This window comes from Hyperoodon ampullatus (assembly GCF_949752795.1).
Source record: "Hyperoodon ampullatus genome assembly, chromosome: 4".
Lineage (NCBI taxonomy): Eukaryota > Metazoa > Chordata > Mammalia > Artiodactyla > Ziphiidae > Hyperoodon > Hyperoodon ampullatus.
The window spans coordinates 111,325,636-111,343,359 of NC_136917.1; positions in this window are offsets into that span (position 1 = coordinate 111,325,636).

Genomic DNA, 17,724 nt, shown 5'->3' on the forward strand with positions numbered 1-17,724 from the left:
GCCATCCCTGGAGAGTGAGGGGAGAAGGTCCTGGAAGGAAGAGTGCCACACGAAGCTCTTTTTGTATTCGTATGCATATGTATATGAAGATGTAGATGTAGGTGTAGGTGTATGTATACGTATCCCTCACAAATCCCAAGCTGGTCCCTGAACCCACATGCACAAGACAAACTTGGAGGCTAAAAGAATAAACTGAGATTTGAATTTCCACTGACAAAAAGTGAGGCAAACCTGTAACCCAAGTCTACACAAGTTAATTGCCTGCTTAAAAATTTTTTCCCTAAGGAATAAAACAGAACTCAGAGTATATACAAAATAACATCCATAATGTCCAGGATAAAATCCAGAATGTAAATTTAGCACTGATTCAGTGGTACTTTGAATTCTGATCTTCCCTAATTTGCCTGCTACTATTTTTCAGAGTGCTCAAATAGCTGATGTATGCATTATCTTTTATAGTTGGATTCACTGGGAGACAGGGTGGAGGTGTGCTTATTCCATCTTACCTGGAATTGGAACCACTACCATTAGAATTTTAAATCCTCATTCTTGCCTGGATCCCCTCAGAGTAAGAAGCACTTGTCAGCCTGACTAAAGTCACCAGTAGGTGCTGTAGGGCTAGGAGTGTCCAAGACCTACACTGGATGAGCCAGCCCTCAAGTTGAGTCACATAGCACGAGCAGCTTCGAACACCTATTTAGCTGTAGAGTAATTTGGAATGAAGGGTTAGTGCATCTAAAAAGGTGGGCTAGCACCAGATTTTACTAAAGGTTTTTTTTAAAATGCCAAATCAAAGTGTTTGTATTTTATCCTTTAGAGCTTAAGCAATGAAGACCTATACATAAGAGGGTTGTATGTAGAAAAATGTACTTTATGCAGTGCTCAGGACCCTCTGGACACTTGCTGAACTTCATTAAATATACAAAAAAATAGCGCAGGAGAGAAAAAGAATTAGTGATTCTACTGTTGGAAATAAAAATGAGATCCAGACCAGTGACATTCTAACAGCTTCTTTATTAAAAATCTGTCAGTGATTTTTTTTTAAAATCTGCTTTAGGGCCCTTACAATAAGACCAATGGGTAATAGAATTATGAGTTCCTTTTTTCTTCTTTAAATATTATTTTTACAAATGTTCCTTAATGAGCATAAATTACCTTTAAAATCATTATTAAAGAGCTTTTTAAATCCATGGATATTTTGAGACAGCACATGAGAATTTCCAATTACATATAGATTTGTAGAAATACATACCTTTAAAAATCTTGTTTTACAGGTCAGAGAAGTTAAGTGATTGCCATAGGACACAGAATTTTATTACCTGATATGCACATAGAGATGGTCTTATATTTTTAGTTTTTTATTTGATTGTTGGTTTTCTCACTCAATAATAGAGTTACAAGCAGGATCTGAAGTGCCCAACAGGAGAAACCTGTTAGTGGAAGTTGCTTGAGGTTGCTAAGGACTAAGGAATAGAAATAATATGAAATTTGTGTTCTTCCATTTGAATCTTTTTCATATTCTTTGCTTAAACATGAGAAAAGAGTAGCACTGGAAACATTAATCACAAAAATGATGTGGTCTTCTGACTCTCATCTCACCCTCTTCTGGTGTGTCTCTCAAGTTTGAGTTCCTAATCAAGCATTTTAGTGGTTAGAGTGTCAAGTGCTTCAAATGAATACTTAAACCTAAATTACAAGTAAGTGGTAAGATTTGCAAGCTCTCTTCTCTGAAGTGAGTACTTCTCCCTTCCTCCTTAGGCCTGAGGAAATGCTACCTGATATGGGCCTTAGATTGTCCCTTCCAAGGGAAAAGTGAGAGGTCTGTATTTACAAATGGAATTCTATAAAATGGGGTGGGTGAGGAAAAAGCATTTTTTTATATCTACTGTTTGCCAATACCTTGTTAAAGACTAGATATAATATATAAAAATGACAGTCCTTGCCTTTAAGCAGCCAACAGCCTGTGAGGGTAAGACATGCAGACTCATAAACCACTAGTAAGGTGGTAAGTGAAGGAACTACACTGGCAGTACAGATTACAGATAAAGTCATTCTTCCTGGGAGATTTTTGGAAAACCTCACAATAGAATGTGTTGCAGACAACTGGAAAGAGGGATTTGGGAGGTTATGGGGAGGAGTCAATAAAAAAGAAAAAATCTAACCATCCTCTTCAATAAGCTGAAATGCTTCATGTAAATAAGGTGCGATCACACACACACACATATACGCACGAATTTAAGGTAATACTTTATAAAAGACCAAAGTGAACACAACCAGATGGCCAAAATATTTAGTACAGATTTAGTGACTACTATAAGTAATCTACCTATAAGTCTCTGGGTAAAAAAATAATAATAATTAATTTAAGAATACCACATAGTAGGAAAAATTAGCCCTCTGAAAATTATGGCATAGCAAATAAATGATCATGGGAAAAGAGGTCCCACGACTATTTTAAGAAATGTTTATGGACCAGTAAAATGTACAGTCATATTGCATTTATTTTGGAAAATGTGAGTATATGATGGTGAGCTCTATGAAGATGAATTGGGCACCATCCATACGCCCAGAAGAATCTGTAATCTAGTGGAGGATTCAGGAAAGTAAGCCAATAATACCCCCAAGGAGTAAATGAAGGAAGGCAAATGTAGAGGTGTGCCCAGGTATGCCCAAGGCAGCACAATATGGAAATCACCAGCAAGTTTTCAAATAGAAATTGCCTATATTGGGTGTATGTTGCTTTAGATATCTAAACCATGTCCTGGAGTAGGACAGCAAACCAAACAGAGGGATTTCTTTCAAGAACTCATCCGAATGTATAGTGATGGGGTTCAGGGCAGGTTGCTCCAAGATGTGTCACTCTGGCATGCTGATTATTTTCAGCTGAAAACAAGGAAGCCCCAGAATACTCGAGAAGACCGTGTGAACATCCCCCATACTGCCTAAAAGAATTTAAGATAGGAAGCTTGTCCCAGGAAGGAGTTATCACCATAAATAACAACTATTTTAAATATGAACTAAGAGTGGTAGACAGGAAGAAACCTAGCAAGGCCCATTTGATCAAAGTCCTCTCTGTGCCCCATTGTCTCTGGATGGCCCAGCAAACATTTATTTACCAAACGTTAACTCTTTTTTACCGTCCTGTGCATTACCTTACTTCCCTTTGAAGTCCTAGAGCCTTACCTACTTCTCTTTAGTCCAGAATAACAGATATACCTCATCTTGCCATCTTCGGAATTCTTCATATTTATGAGGATTTTCCCATGCATATGTAATACATTTGATATTTTCCTATTAATTTGCCTTATGTCTGCCTTTTAATTACCATTGTAAACAAAGAGTGTTTTTATTCACCACTCAATTCTGCAAGGATTAAGTCATAACCTGCTGCAGTCACTGACTGACACTGCACTCTGAGAGGAAATTAAGACCATAACAGGATGCTCTGTGCTTTGGACAAGCAGGCCCCATACATAGTTAGATGTATATCTCAGGAAGAATTTTAATGAACCCAGATTCTTGCATCTTCCCATACATAGAGAAACTCTGAAATCATTAACTTGAGATACCTGTTCTTTGTGAATAGCAGTAATCCTTTACCAAGATATATGCTTGACTGCACAGATTCCCTCGCCAAGCATCATATATATATATACATACACACACACACACACACACACACACACACACATATATATATATATACATATACACTGACTTCTTTCCGTACATCTTCAGAGCAGTTCCTCAGAGCTACTGAGAGGCTGTCTCTTGGGCTGTAGTCCTCAGTAAAAATCCCTGAATGAAACAAACTCACAACTCTTACTTTGTGTGTTTTTAAGTTGATACCAGCCAAAAGAACTAAGAGGAGAAACGGGAAAATCGCTCTCCCACGCAACAGTCTTCAGTCTATAGGTGTTGCTGTTTTTCCTGTACTGGGTATTTGTTTTAAAAATATATTTAAGATAGTGGTGATGATTACACAGCAGTGGAAGTGTGCTCAGTGCCACTGAACTGTACACTTAATGGTAAATTTTATGTACATTTTACCACAATTTAAAAAATGGAAAAAATGATATTTTACATTTTTATTAGTAGTATTTTTCATCTTGATTCTCTTGAAGCTTACTTTTTACAACTTTATTTACTATTTAAGAAGCTGTTCTTAAATGTAAGAAGCAAGTTGTTATCCATGTATTATTTCCCTTTCTTATCACAAAATCACTCATCAGTTTGAATTTAGAAAGCGCTATTTGTGGAGCACATTTTTAAAATAATTATAGCCACTATTAGTAATCATCTTAAGTTCTAAAGCTTCCCAAATAGTCATGAATGATAATATTCATGATATAGTCATGAACGGTAATACTCATTAACACCTGGGGAAAACTAAGATACAGAAAGTTTAACATTAAATTTGTCAAAACTGTATCCAGGCTTTGAAATGTCTGTTCCCTTTCCGGCACTCAGAGATATGGCCATGTCACCTTCCTGTGGTTGCCTAACATTTCATTCTGTTATTTGCCAGGCTAATATTAAAATAAGCATTGATACTTAGCAAACATTCATCTTTCCTTCCCAATTTCATATTCTGCTGAATCTCATAGTGAAGTCCTATTTGAAGGTGGCTGGGCTCCCCCCCGGCCCCGACTCATGATGAATACATTCCTAGAAAAGATTAAAAAAACAGGGGCTGCATTGGCTTATAAAAGTGCTAGCAGCTTAAAAGAGAGAAAAATGACATCTCAGCAATATAATGAGAAAATTTGGAATCTGAGAGAGAACAATTATTTAGTTTCTATTAAAAAAAAAACAGGACAGCAAAAGACAGATAACTCAGCTGCTGTTTTAATTAAGCTAAACCTATAGCCCATTTAAATGAATGTTGAAGAGATGTGGCAGGGAGTATGTTGAACATAATGTGTTACTTAAAACCTTTAATAACCAAAATTTTTTACCTGTCTTCCAGAGAGAGATGTGATTGCACTGTGAACCAAATTGTTGTCATGTGAATAAAATGCATAAAAGACTTTAAAACCAACCCTCTTTTACTCATTAAAGTCTTCTACTGCTTCATTAATTTTAATGGTATAATCTAGTTCTGATTGAAGTGCACCTGAATGCAGTTAGTGCCTCATCAGTACTGATGAGTTCCAAGTAATTCAGGCCATGTCTGCAGAGTGATCACAAATTATGTCTTTATTTACATCTACTCTATGCCTGTTTGCCCATGTCTTCAACAGCACAGCTTTTACATTCCAGGAGCCCAGCATCTTCCTCTTTGACCTTACCTACATTATTTTAAAGAGATTTCTATTTTCAGAGCTGCTTTTATACTAACAACCGAGTTCTGTGCAAACAAAAAAAAAAAGATTTTGTGGAGGTGCCAAGATATGACATTTCTTCCTCAGATCTTCAGACTGAATATAGATATAGAATATAGATATGAGTCAAATGCATTTTTGAAAAGTAGGGAGTCTGATGTATATGTTAGAAAGTAAATGAATATCAGTTTTGCATTTCCACTGTAACTGTTTCATAAAACTAATTTTTTTAGAAAAACCTCTTCTTAAATCCTCTTAGAATTGCATAATTACATCTCTCAAACTAGATTTACTCATTGTCAAATACAGGTTTAGCTTACAGATTGAAAGCACAATTAATTATGGGGCACCTCTAATAATTGACCTCTAGTACAAGTATTTTAGTGGTACTAGAGTAAGCGACTCTGAATATATAGACCCAAAGCAAGAAGATCAAACAATCTAACCCCATCCCCACCATAGGAACTAACTAAAAAGGATTTGGACATTAGTAGCACCTGAGTGGGGCTTTCTCTAATAATGCTAAAGGCGCTTTCACTAAATGTGGTCTCTTCATCCCCCTTTTCTAAGTTCCATAACAATTTGCCTTCTCTTCACATAGGCTTTTTGCAGAAAGGGTAAAATGTACTTAATTTGGCTTCCTTTTCTGAATCATCTGATTCCAGTCTTGTAGTTCTTTGGTTTAGTCTTAGATCCCAGGCAGTTCTTTGATTTAGTCTTCCAGGTGGCTAATCTCCATTATGTGCAAATTTTTCTAGTTGTCAGATGGCAGTTTAATTTACTTTTTTTCTTTTTTTGAGGGTTTTGAGGCTCCCTCAGATATGTTTTATTCCCCCAATAAAATTCTAAAGCCTTGTATAGTTCCCTACACAGATGAGAAAAAGAGTGAATATTTTTAATGTAGAGAGATGGTGATTATTTCATTTCTACCTTGATTATTGGATTAAATACAGTAGATATTGCATAATTTGTACCAAAGTTTTTCTCCACTAATATTAATAGCAACTGTGTATCCTTTCACATTAAAAAAATTAGGCATGATTAAATGTCAAATTTTTAAAAGTTGTTATGAAATATATTTGACATTCAAAAAGCAATAAAAGACTTCTTATGTCTGGGGACCAGCAGATGAGGATTCATCATTGTGAAAAGGGTAATCACCAAATACCATGGAAATCAGAAGGTTAGTGGAACAAAATATTTAGAACTGAAAGAAGGAGGGGTGGGGAAGGAGAGAATTTAATGTTTACTGAGTCAGGTAACTAGGTCTGTGTCTTTGAAAATGTGAATTTCATCCCATAAATGTGACATCAGTTTAGAGGATCACAATCAGCGTTTTTTTAAAACTGAAAGAGAATAAGTTAATATAGAATAGAAAAGCATCAAGTGCATCTCACATAGTAAGGATAACTATTATTACCTGAAACTTTTATTTGGGTTTTACATACATACACATACACACTCACTTGCTTACTCATATATGTGGGTACCAGATTCTAATGTAAAACATATTTCTTCCCAGAGGTTACAGTGAAAGAAAAAAATGCAAGTCACTGCCTTATATTATTTAATCATCATAAAAACTTTGTAAGGCAAATTATCTCCATTTTACAAATGAAACCAGGACTCTATTAAGTTAAATCATTTGCCCTTGGTTATACACCTGGTTAGTGGCTGAGCTTGAATTTAAGGCAAATCTTTTGACCTCAAAACAATTTCTTCATCCAACTCAGGGCACTTGTGAAAGAATTGCTGATAGAGATTGGTTCAAGATGGCAGAGTAGAAGGCCATGCTCTCACTGCCTCTTGCAAGAGCACCAGAATCACAACTAACTGCTGAACGACCACCAACAGGAAGACACTGGAACTCACCAAAAAGATACCCCATATCCAAAGACAAAGGAGAAGCCACAATGAGATGGTAGGAGGGACACAATCACAATAAAGTCAAATCCCATAACAGCTGGGTGGGTGACTGACAGACTGTAGAACACTTATACCACAGAAGTCCACCCACTGGAGTGAAGGTTCTGAGCCCCACATCAGGCTTCCCAACCTGGGGGTCCAGCAATGGGAGGAGGAATTCCTAGAGAATCAGGCTTTGAAGCCTAGTGGGATTTGATTGCAGGACTTCGACAGGACTGGGGGAAACAGAGACTCCACTCTTGGAGGGCACACACAAAGTAGTGTGTGCATCGGAGCCCAGGGGAAGGAGCAGTGACCCCAGGGGAGACTGAACCAGACCTACCTGCTAGTGTTGGAGGGTCTCCTGCAGAGGCGGGGGGTGGCTGTGGCTCACCGTGGGGACAAGGACACTGGCAGTAGAAGTTCTGGGAAGTACTCCTTGGCGTGAGCCCTCCCAGAGTCTGCCATTAGGCCCACCAATAAGCCCAGGTAGGCTCCAGTGTTGCCTCAGGCCAAACAACCAACAGGGAGGGAACCCAGCCCCACCCATCAGCAGTCAAGTGGATTAAAGTTTTACTGAGCTCTGCCCACCAGAGAAACAGTCAGCTCTACCCACCACCACAACCTCCCATCAGGAAACCTGCACAAGCCTCTTGGATAGCCTCATCCACCAGAGGGAAGACAGCAGAAGCAAGAAGAACTACAATCCTGTAGCCTGTGGAACAAAAACCACATTCACAGAAAGATAGACAAGATGAAAAGTCAGAGGGCTATGTACCAGATGAAGGAACAAGATAAAACTGCAGAAAAACAACTAAATGAAGTGGAGCTAGGCAACCTTCCAGAAAAAGAATTCAGAATAATTATAGTGAAGAGATCCAGGACCTCAGAAAAAGAATGGAGGCAAACATCGAGAAGATGCAAGAAATGTTTAACAAACACCTAGAAGAATTAAAGAACAAACACCTAGAAGAATTAAAGAACAAACAAACAGAGATGAGCAATACAATAACTGAAATGAAAAATACACTAGAAGGAAACAGTAGCAGAATAACTGAGGCAGAAGAACGGATAAGTGACCTGGAAGACAGAATGGTGGAATTCATTGCCACAGAACAGAGTAAAGAAAAAAGAATGAAAAGAAGTGAAGACAGCCTAAGAGACCTCTGAGAAAACATTAAACGCACCAACGTTCGCATTATAGTGGTCCCAGAAGGAGAAGAGAGAGAGAAAGGACTCGAGAAAATATTTGAAGAGATTACAGTCAAAAACTTCCATAACATGGGAAAGGAAATAGCCACTCAAGTCCAGGAAGTGCAGAGAGTCCCAGGAAGCTTGAACCCATGGAGAAACACGCCGAGACACATAGTAATCAAATTGACAAAAATTAAAGACAAAGAAAAATTATTGAAAGCAACAAGGGAAAAAAGACAAATAACATAGAAGGAACTCCCATAAAGTTAACAGCTGATTCCTCAGCAGAAACACTACAAGCCAGAAGGGAGCGGCACGACATATTCAAAGTGATTAAAAGGAAGAACCTACAACCAAGATTACTCTACCCGGCAAGGAGCTCATTCAGATTTGACAGAGAAATCAAAAGCTTTACAGACAAGCAAAAGCTAAGAGAATTCAGCACCACCAAACCAGCTCCAAAACAAACGCTAAAGGAACTTCTCTAAGTGGGAAACACAAGAGAAGAAAAGGACCTAAAAAAACAAACCCATAACAATTAAGAAAATGGTAATAGGGACATACATATCGATAATTACCTTCAATGTGAATGGATTAAATGCTCCAACCAAAAGACACAGGCTCGCTGAATGGATACAAAAACAAGACCCATCTATATGCTGTCTACGAGAGACCCACTTCAGACCTAAGGACACATACAGACTGAAAGTGAGGGGATGGAAAAAGATATTCCATGCAAATGGATATCAAAAGAAAGCTGGAGTAGCAATACTCATATCAGATAAAATAGAATTTAAATTAAAGAATGTTACAAGAGACAAGGAAGGACACTACACAGTGATCAAGGGATCAATCCAAAAAGAAGATATAACAATTATAACTATATATGCACCCAACATAGGAGCACCTCAATACATAAGGTAACAACTAACAGCTATAAAAGAGGAAATCAACAGTAATACAGTAATAGTGGGGGACTTTAACACCTCACTTACACCAATGGACAGAGCATCCAGACAGAAAATTAATAAGGAAACACAAGCTTTAAATGACACAATAGACCAGATTGATTTAATTGATATTTATAGGACATTCCATCCAAAAATAGCAGATTACACTTTCTTCTCAAGTGCACATGGAACATTCTCCAGGATAGATCACATCTTGGATCACAAATCAAGCCTCAGTAAATTTAAGAAAATTGAAATCATAACAAGCATCTTTTCTGACCACAATGCTATGAGATTAGAAATCAATTACAGGGAAAAAAACCTAAAAACACAAACACATGGAGGCTAAACAATACGTTACTAAATAACCAGAAATCACTGGAGAAATCAAAGAGGAAATCGAAAAATACCTAGACACAAATGACAATGAAAACACGACGATCCAAAACCTATGGGATGCAGCAAATCAGTTCTAAGAGGGAAGTTTATAGCAATACAAGCCTACCTCAAGTAACAAGAAAAATCTCAAATGAGAAATTAAACCTTACACCTAACGTAACTCGAGAAAGAAGAACAAACAAAACCCAAAGTTAGTACAAGGAAAGAAATCATAAAGATCAGAGCAGAAATAAATGAAATAGAAACAAAGAAAGCAATAGCAAAGATCAATAAAACTAAAAGCTGGTTCTTTGAGAAAATAAACAAAATTGATACATCATTAGCCAGACTCATCAAGAAAAAGAGGAAGAAGACTCAAACCAATAAAATTAGAAATGAAAAAGGGGAAGTTACAACAGACACCACAGAAACATAAAGCATCCTAAGAGACTACTACAAGCAACTCTATGCCAATAAAATGGACAACCTGGAAGAAACGGACAAATTCTTAGAAAGGTATAACCTTCCAAGACTGAACCAGGAAGAAATAGAAAATATGAACAGACCAATCACAAGTAATGAAAATGAAACTGTGATTAAAAATCTTCCAACAGGGCTTCCCTGGTGGCGCAGTGGTTGGGAATCCGCCTGCCAATGCAGGGGACAGGGCTTCGAGCCCTGGTCTGGGAAGACCCCACATGCCGCGGAGCAAATAAGCCCGTGCGCCACAGCTGCTGAGCCTGCGCTCTAGAGCCCATGAGCCACAACTGCTGAAGCCCGCGTGCCTGGAGCCTGTGCTCCACAACAAGAGAAGCCACCGCAATGAGAGGCCCGTGTACCCCAATGAAGAGTAGCCTGCGCACCCCAATGAAGGGTAGCCCCCGCTCTCCGCAACTGGAGAAAGCCCACGCACAGCAACGAAGACCCAATGCAGCCAAAAATAAATAAATAAATTAAAAAAAAAAAATCTTCCAACAAACAAGAGTCCAGGACCAGAGATGGCTTCACATGTGAATTCTATCAAACATTTAGAGACGAGCTAACACCCATCCTTCTCAAACTCTTCCAAAAAATTGCAGAGGAAGGAACACTCCCGCACTCTTTCTATGAGGCCACCATCACCCTGATGCCAAAACCAGACAAAGATACTACAAAAAAAGAAAATTACAGACCAATATCACTGGTGAATATAGATGCAAAAATCCTAAAACAAATACTAGCAAACAGAATCCAACAACACATTAAAAGGATCAAACACCATGATCAAGTGGGATTTATCCCAGGGATGCAAGGATTCTTCAATATACACAAATCAATCAGTGTGACACACCACATTAACAAATTAAGGAATAAAAACCATAGAATCATCTCAGTAGATGCAGAAAAAGCTTTCGACAAAATTCAACAACAATTTATAATAAAAACTCTCCAGAAAGTGGGCACAGAGCGAACTACCTCAACATAATAAAGGCCATATATGACAAACCCACAGCAAACATCATTCTCAATGGTGAAAAACTGAAAGCATTTCCTCTAAGATCAGGGACAAGACAAGGATGTCCACTCACGCCACTATTATTCAACATAGTTTTGGAAGTCCTAGCCAAGGCAATCAGAGAATAAAAAGAAAGAAAAGGAATACAAATCGGAAAAGAAGTAAAACTGTCACTGTTTGCAGATGACATGATACTATACATAGAGAATCCTAAAAATGCCACCATAAAACTACTAGAGCTAATCAATGAATTTGGTAAAGTTGCAGGATACAAAATTAATGCACAGAAATCTCTTGCATTCCTATACACTAATGATGAAAAATCTGAAAGAGAAATTAAGGAAACATCCCATTTACCATTGCAACAAAAAGAATAAAATACCTAGGAATAAACCTACCTAGGGAGACAAAAGACTCGTATGCAGAAAACTATAAGACACTGATGAAAGAAATTAAAGATGATACCAACAGATGGAGAGATATACCATGTTCTTGGATTGGAAGAAACAATATTGTGAAAATGACTATACTATCCAAAGCAATCTACAGACTCAATGCAATCCCCATCAAATTACCAATGGCATTTTTCACAGAACTAGAACAAAAAATCTTAAAATTTGTATGGAGACACAAAAGACCCCAAATAGCCAAAGCAGTCTTGAGGGAAAAAAACGGAGCTGGAGGAATCAGACTCCCTGACTTCAGACTATACTATAAAGCTACGGTAATCAAGACAATATGGTACCAGCACAAAAACAGACATATAGATCAATGGAACAGGATAGAAAGCCCAGAGATAAACCCACACACCTATGGTCAACTAATCTATGACAAAGGAGGTAAGGATATACAATGGAGAAAAGACAGTCTCTTCAATAAGTTGTGCTGGGAAAACTGGACAGCTACATGTAAAGGGATGAAATTAGAACACTCCTAACACCATACACAAAAATAAACTCAAAATGCATTAGAGACCTAAATGTAAGACCAGACACTATAAAACTCTTAGAGGAAAACATAGGAAGAACACGCTTTGACATAAATCACAGCAAGATCTTTTTTGATCCACCTCCTAGAGTAATGGAAATAAAAATAAACAAATGGGACCTAATGAAACTTCAAAGCTTTTGCACAGCAAAGAAACCATAAACAAGACGAAAAGACAACCCTCAGGATGGGAGAAAATATTTGCAAATGAATCAACGGACAAAGGATTAATCTCCAAAATATAGAAACAGCTCATGCAGCTCAATATTAAAAAAACAAACAACGCAATCCAAAAATGGGCAGAAGACCTAAATAGACATTTCTCCAAAGAAGATATACAGATTGTCAACAAACACATGAAAGGATGCTCAACATCACTAATTATTAGAGAAATGCAAATCAAAAGTACAATGAGGTATCACCTCATACCAGTTAGAATGGGCATTATCAGAAAATCTACAAACAACAAATGCTGGAGAGGGTGTGGAGAAAAGGGAACCCTCTTGCATTGTTGGTGGGAATGTAAACTGATAGAGCCACTATGGAGAACAGTACGGAGGTTCCTTAAAAAACTAAAAATAGAAGTACCATATGACCTAGCAATCCCACTACTGGGCATATACCCAGAGAAAACCATAATTCAAAAAGACACATGCACCCCAAAGTTCATTGCAGCACTATTTACAATAGCCACGTCATGGAAGCAACCTAAATGCCCATCAACAGACGAATGGATAAAGAAGTGGTACATTTATACAATGGAATATTACACAGCCATAAAAAGGAACGAAATTGGGTCATTTGTAGAGACGTGGGTGGATCTAGAGACTGTCATACAGAGTGAAGTAAGTCAGAATGAGAAAAACAAATACCATATATTAACGCACATATGTGGAACCTAGAAAAATGGTACAGATGAACTGGTTTGCAGGGCAGAAATAGAGACACAGATGTAAAGATCAAATGTATGGACACCGAGGTGGGAAAGTGGCAGGGCACGGGTGGTGGTGTGATGAATTGGGAGATTGGGATTGACATATATACACTAATATGTATAAAATGGATAACTAATAAGAACCTGCTGTATAAAAAAATAAGATAAAATTAAAAAAATAATAAAGACAGGGAAAAAAAAAAACCCAAAACCAAAAAGAAACCAATTTCTTCTGGCTGCTTTCACAATATGCTCTTTTATATACTTTGGCCTGAAGAAGAATAGCCAGTTCCACATAAGCAGACATACTGTGGCAGCACAGAAGTCAAAGAGAAGGACCCAAGGAAGATAGCCAGAATGGTTTCCTAGCCATCAAAGCCTAATCTAGCTGTATTCTTCCCCAGATACAAGGAATATTGCAAATTTTAAGTCTTGTGACACAAAACCATGCTTTGTTCACATCATTGCTCGATGAATATTGACTGAAGGAGACCTTAGTTAACAGGAACTCTTTGCATGCTGTGACTACTTTGGCTGAAAGATATGGCATTCAATTAGAATTTAACTAATAGTTAAGTCTTTTTATCTCTTTCAATTGACCCTTCTGTTACATAAAAGATCTCTTATTTTCACTGTAACATCACCAATGTGCTTGTTTCTTGTAGCAAAAGAAATCACAACTTCTGCAAAGAGGATCACATCATTCAAATATCCGGCAATGTTTGAGGAGAAAGAATATTCTTGTATCCAATTTAAGTGCTATTCCATGCTCTGAAAATTGAAGAGCTGTCAGGGAAGGATATTTGATGAATATGGAAGGTTTTAACAAAACCTGAGGTGCCAGATTGAGTATTTAGGAATCCATTGCAGACTTTGTTTAAATGATTGCATTTAGTTATGAATATCTTGCTCTGAAAGAGTAAAGTCACACATGAGTACATTCCAAGTAATACAATAAAGCAGTGGTCCCCAACCTTTTTGGCACCAGGGACCAGTTTCGTGGAAGACAATTTTTCCACAGACCGGGGAGGGAGGGGAATGGTTTCAGGATGATTCAAGTGCATTACATTTATTGTGCACTTTATTTCTATTATTATTACATTGTAATATATAATGAAATAATTATACAACTCACCATAATGCAGAATCAGTGGGAGCCCTGAGCTTGTTTTCCTGCAACTAGATGGTCCCATCTGGGGGTGATGGGAGACAGTGACCCAAAGTGTGTTGCTTATGTCCAGTCTCCTCCGTGATCTCGTTTTGGTCGCTGTCACTGCAGAAAACCCTGCTTCACAAAGATTGGATGTTGGAAATGGAAGCAGGCTTTTCAGTGCCTTTGTGGCAATCTCAGGATATTCTGCCTTGACTTTAATCCAGAACGTATGGAGATTTGACATTGTCTCAAGCATACTTTTAAGGCCACCGTCATTTGCAATCTCAAGCAGTTGATCGCCTTCTAGCTCGGACAAAGTCAATTCACCTGGCTTATTCACAAATGGGTCGCGGATCCATTCCTTCCCAGTTTGGGGGTCTTTTGTGGTTGGGAAGTAATGCTCAATCTCTTTTGAAAGCTGAGATAAGTGATCATGCACCAGCTGGGAGAAAGAAGGCCCTGGCTCAGTCTCTTTCAAAATCTCTGCTAATGTTTGAAACATGTCAAAAATCCTAATGTTCACTTGTCGCCCCCACAATTCCAGTTTGGCTTTGAATGCAGCCACTTTATCTGCCGACTTGAACACAGTTGTCGTTCTCCCCTGAACTGACAGATTGATTTCATTGAGCAGGTTGAATGTGTCACACAAATAAGCAAGTTTTGTGACCCATTCTGTGTCACCGAAATGTGCTGCCAGTGGTGACTTTTTCTAAAACTCTCTGGAGCAGCTCTCATAACTCAAAAACTCTGGCCAGAGATCTACCTTTAGAAAGCCATCTCACTTCTGTGTACAAGAGAAGACGTGTGTGCTCTGCGTCCATCTCCTCACAGAGCAGCGTGAATAGATGTGAGTTAAGGGCATGTACTTTAACGTGGTTGATAATTTTAATCACATCCTGCAAACGTTGTTAAGTTCAGGTGACGTTTTTCGGCTAGCCGGCATTTCTCTAGGGATGACACAATGCACAGACTCACATTCAGAAGCGACCTCTTTGACCCGAGTAGTGAAATCAGAAAGCCGTCCAGTCATGGCAGCCGCTCCGTCCATGCATATACCAACACAAAATGACCAGTTCAGTTTTCCTGATGTGTAATCGTTCAAAAACTTCAATAGTTCTGCAGGTGTGGTGTTGGTTGGCAACAAAAGTGCACATAACATATCCTCATGCACATCCTCCTGAAAAATATATTGCACAGAAACAAGCACTGTTGCCTTGCTGTCAATATCGGTATACTCGTCAACCTGGATTGTGTACCACGGTGACTCATTAATCCTCTCTGACAATTGTGCCTCAATATCCTCTGCTATTTCATCAATTCATCTAGTTATGGTGCTAGCCGAAAGAGGAACACATGCCACCTTTTGAACTGCAGCCTCTCCTAAAAGTTCACGACAAATGCCCTTAGCAGCAGGCAGGATCAACTCTTCACCAGCAGTAAAGGGCTTCTTAGCTTTAGCAATGCAGTTAACCACTAAGAATGATGCTTTCAGTGCAGACACATTTGATGAATTAGTGGCCTTCAATAATTGCTTCTGTTCTTCGTGTTCATGTTTTTTTCTTTTGAAAAAGTCCAAAGGCTTCTCCTTTAAGGCAGGGTGCTTGGTCTCCATGGGGTGAAGCAGTTTTGAAGGTTTCACAGCTTTGTTGGATAGCCAGTCGCCACATATTATACAGAGTGGGCTTGGAGAACGTGAATCACCTGTTGCAATGAAACCATAATTTAAGTAGGACTCTTGTTATTTTCTTTTAAATGCAGCTTTCTTCTTGTTGGCAGTCTTAGAGTCTTCTGCTGTCTCATCATTGGGTCTTTCCTCCTTTTCAAAGAAGCTCTCCAACAACGTTTGTTTTTTACTCATTTTGGCCAGGGTTAGCTTGCGGGCTTACCAAAACTGTGACTGAGACAAGTGTGCAGTGCAGGAAAGAGGCGTGGACGGAAGTGGTAAATAAAACAATAGATGGGCCACATGCGGACAAAAATAAGTGTCAGATTCTGACTTAAAACATACCACCAGATGCAGCTGTACAATTGAAGTACATCAACTCACTTGCCACTATAAAGCCTGCTACCAGATGCAGCTTAATTGTCACTTGCCACTCACTGATTGGGTTTTGATATGAGTCTGCAAGCAATTGATTTATTATGGTCTCTGTGCAGTCAAACCTCTCTGCTAATGATAATCTGTATTTGCAGCTGCTCCCCAGTGCCAGCATCACTGCCTCAGCTCCACCTCAGATCATCAGGCATTAGATTCTCATAAGGAGCGCACAACCTAGATCCCTCGCATGCACAGTTCACAGTAGGGTTCGCACTCCTATGAGACTCTCATGCCACTGCTGATCTGACACGAGGCGGAGCTCAGGCGGTAATGAGAGTGATGGGGAGCGGCTGTAAATACAGATGAAGCTTCGCTGGCTCACCTGCCGCTCACCTCCTGCTGTGCGGCCCAGTTCCTGACAGGCCACGGACCGGCATCATTCCGATACCGGTGGCCTGTTACGGACCAACACCAGTCCATGGCCTGGGGGTTAGGGACCCCTGCCCTAAAGGATGGTTTTAAGGGATATGCAAAGACAGATTATTATCATAATAGTGATTCTTTTTTTATTATTTCACATGCAAACCCTTACATAGTACTTAAAATGTGTTGAGCACTTCTAAGTGAACTTTACAAATATTAATTTTATCCTCCAAACAGCCCTATGAGAGAGGCATTATCATTGTTCTCATTTTATATAAAGGAACTTCAGGAACTTAGAGACTAAGTCAATCACTTAACGTCATATAGTGGGAGAGTTGGGACGTGTACTCAAGCAGTGTGGCTGTAGAGTCAACATGCTTGGCCATGATGCCAGTCCTCTCAACCCTCCATCCCTTGTCCCCAGAATGCCAGTCACTGCACGAGGTTCTGCTTCCTCTTTTGTTTACAGGCATTGGTTGGTAGAACGGCCGTCCACCCCATCCCATTCAGGGTGTTTAGCACAATGTCCTGAATTATTTGGGTGTGGCTTCCTCTTCTATATTTCAAAGACATTAATTTGTCACTCAAAAGTTAGTATGGTGCCTATTAGCACCAGCACAAGTGTATTCTTTTTATACTTTATTTTTCTCAATATAGTAGGAGGGAAGACAATTGCTTATATTATAGCTGTGATGTATTTTCACAGTAGCATCTACAGTACTCATTTACTCACAAAATGCGGAACTTGATCTCACTCCTATTATTCTAGATGACAGTATTTTTCTTGTTATGTGGAACACTTTTAGAGTTACAGAATTAGCTGCGGCCACCTCTTCTGTCATATGCCCCTTCAGGTTACAGACACCACAGGATGGATGGAAAAGGATAACAAGATTCGAGAGATAACTATCTGTGCGCTGAGGGAAGAATTCGGCTTTCAAAT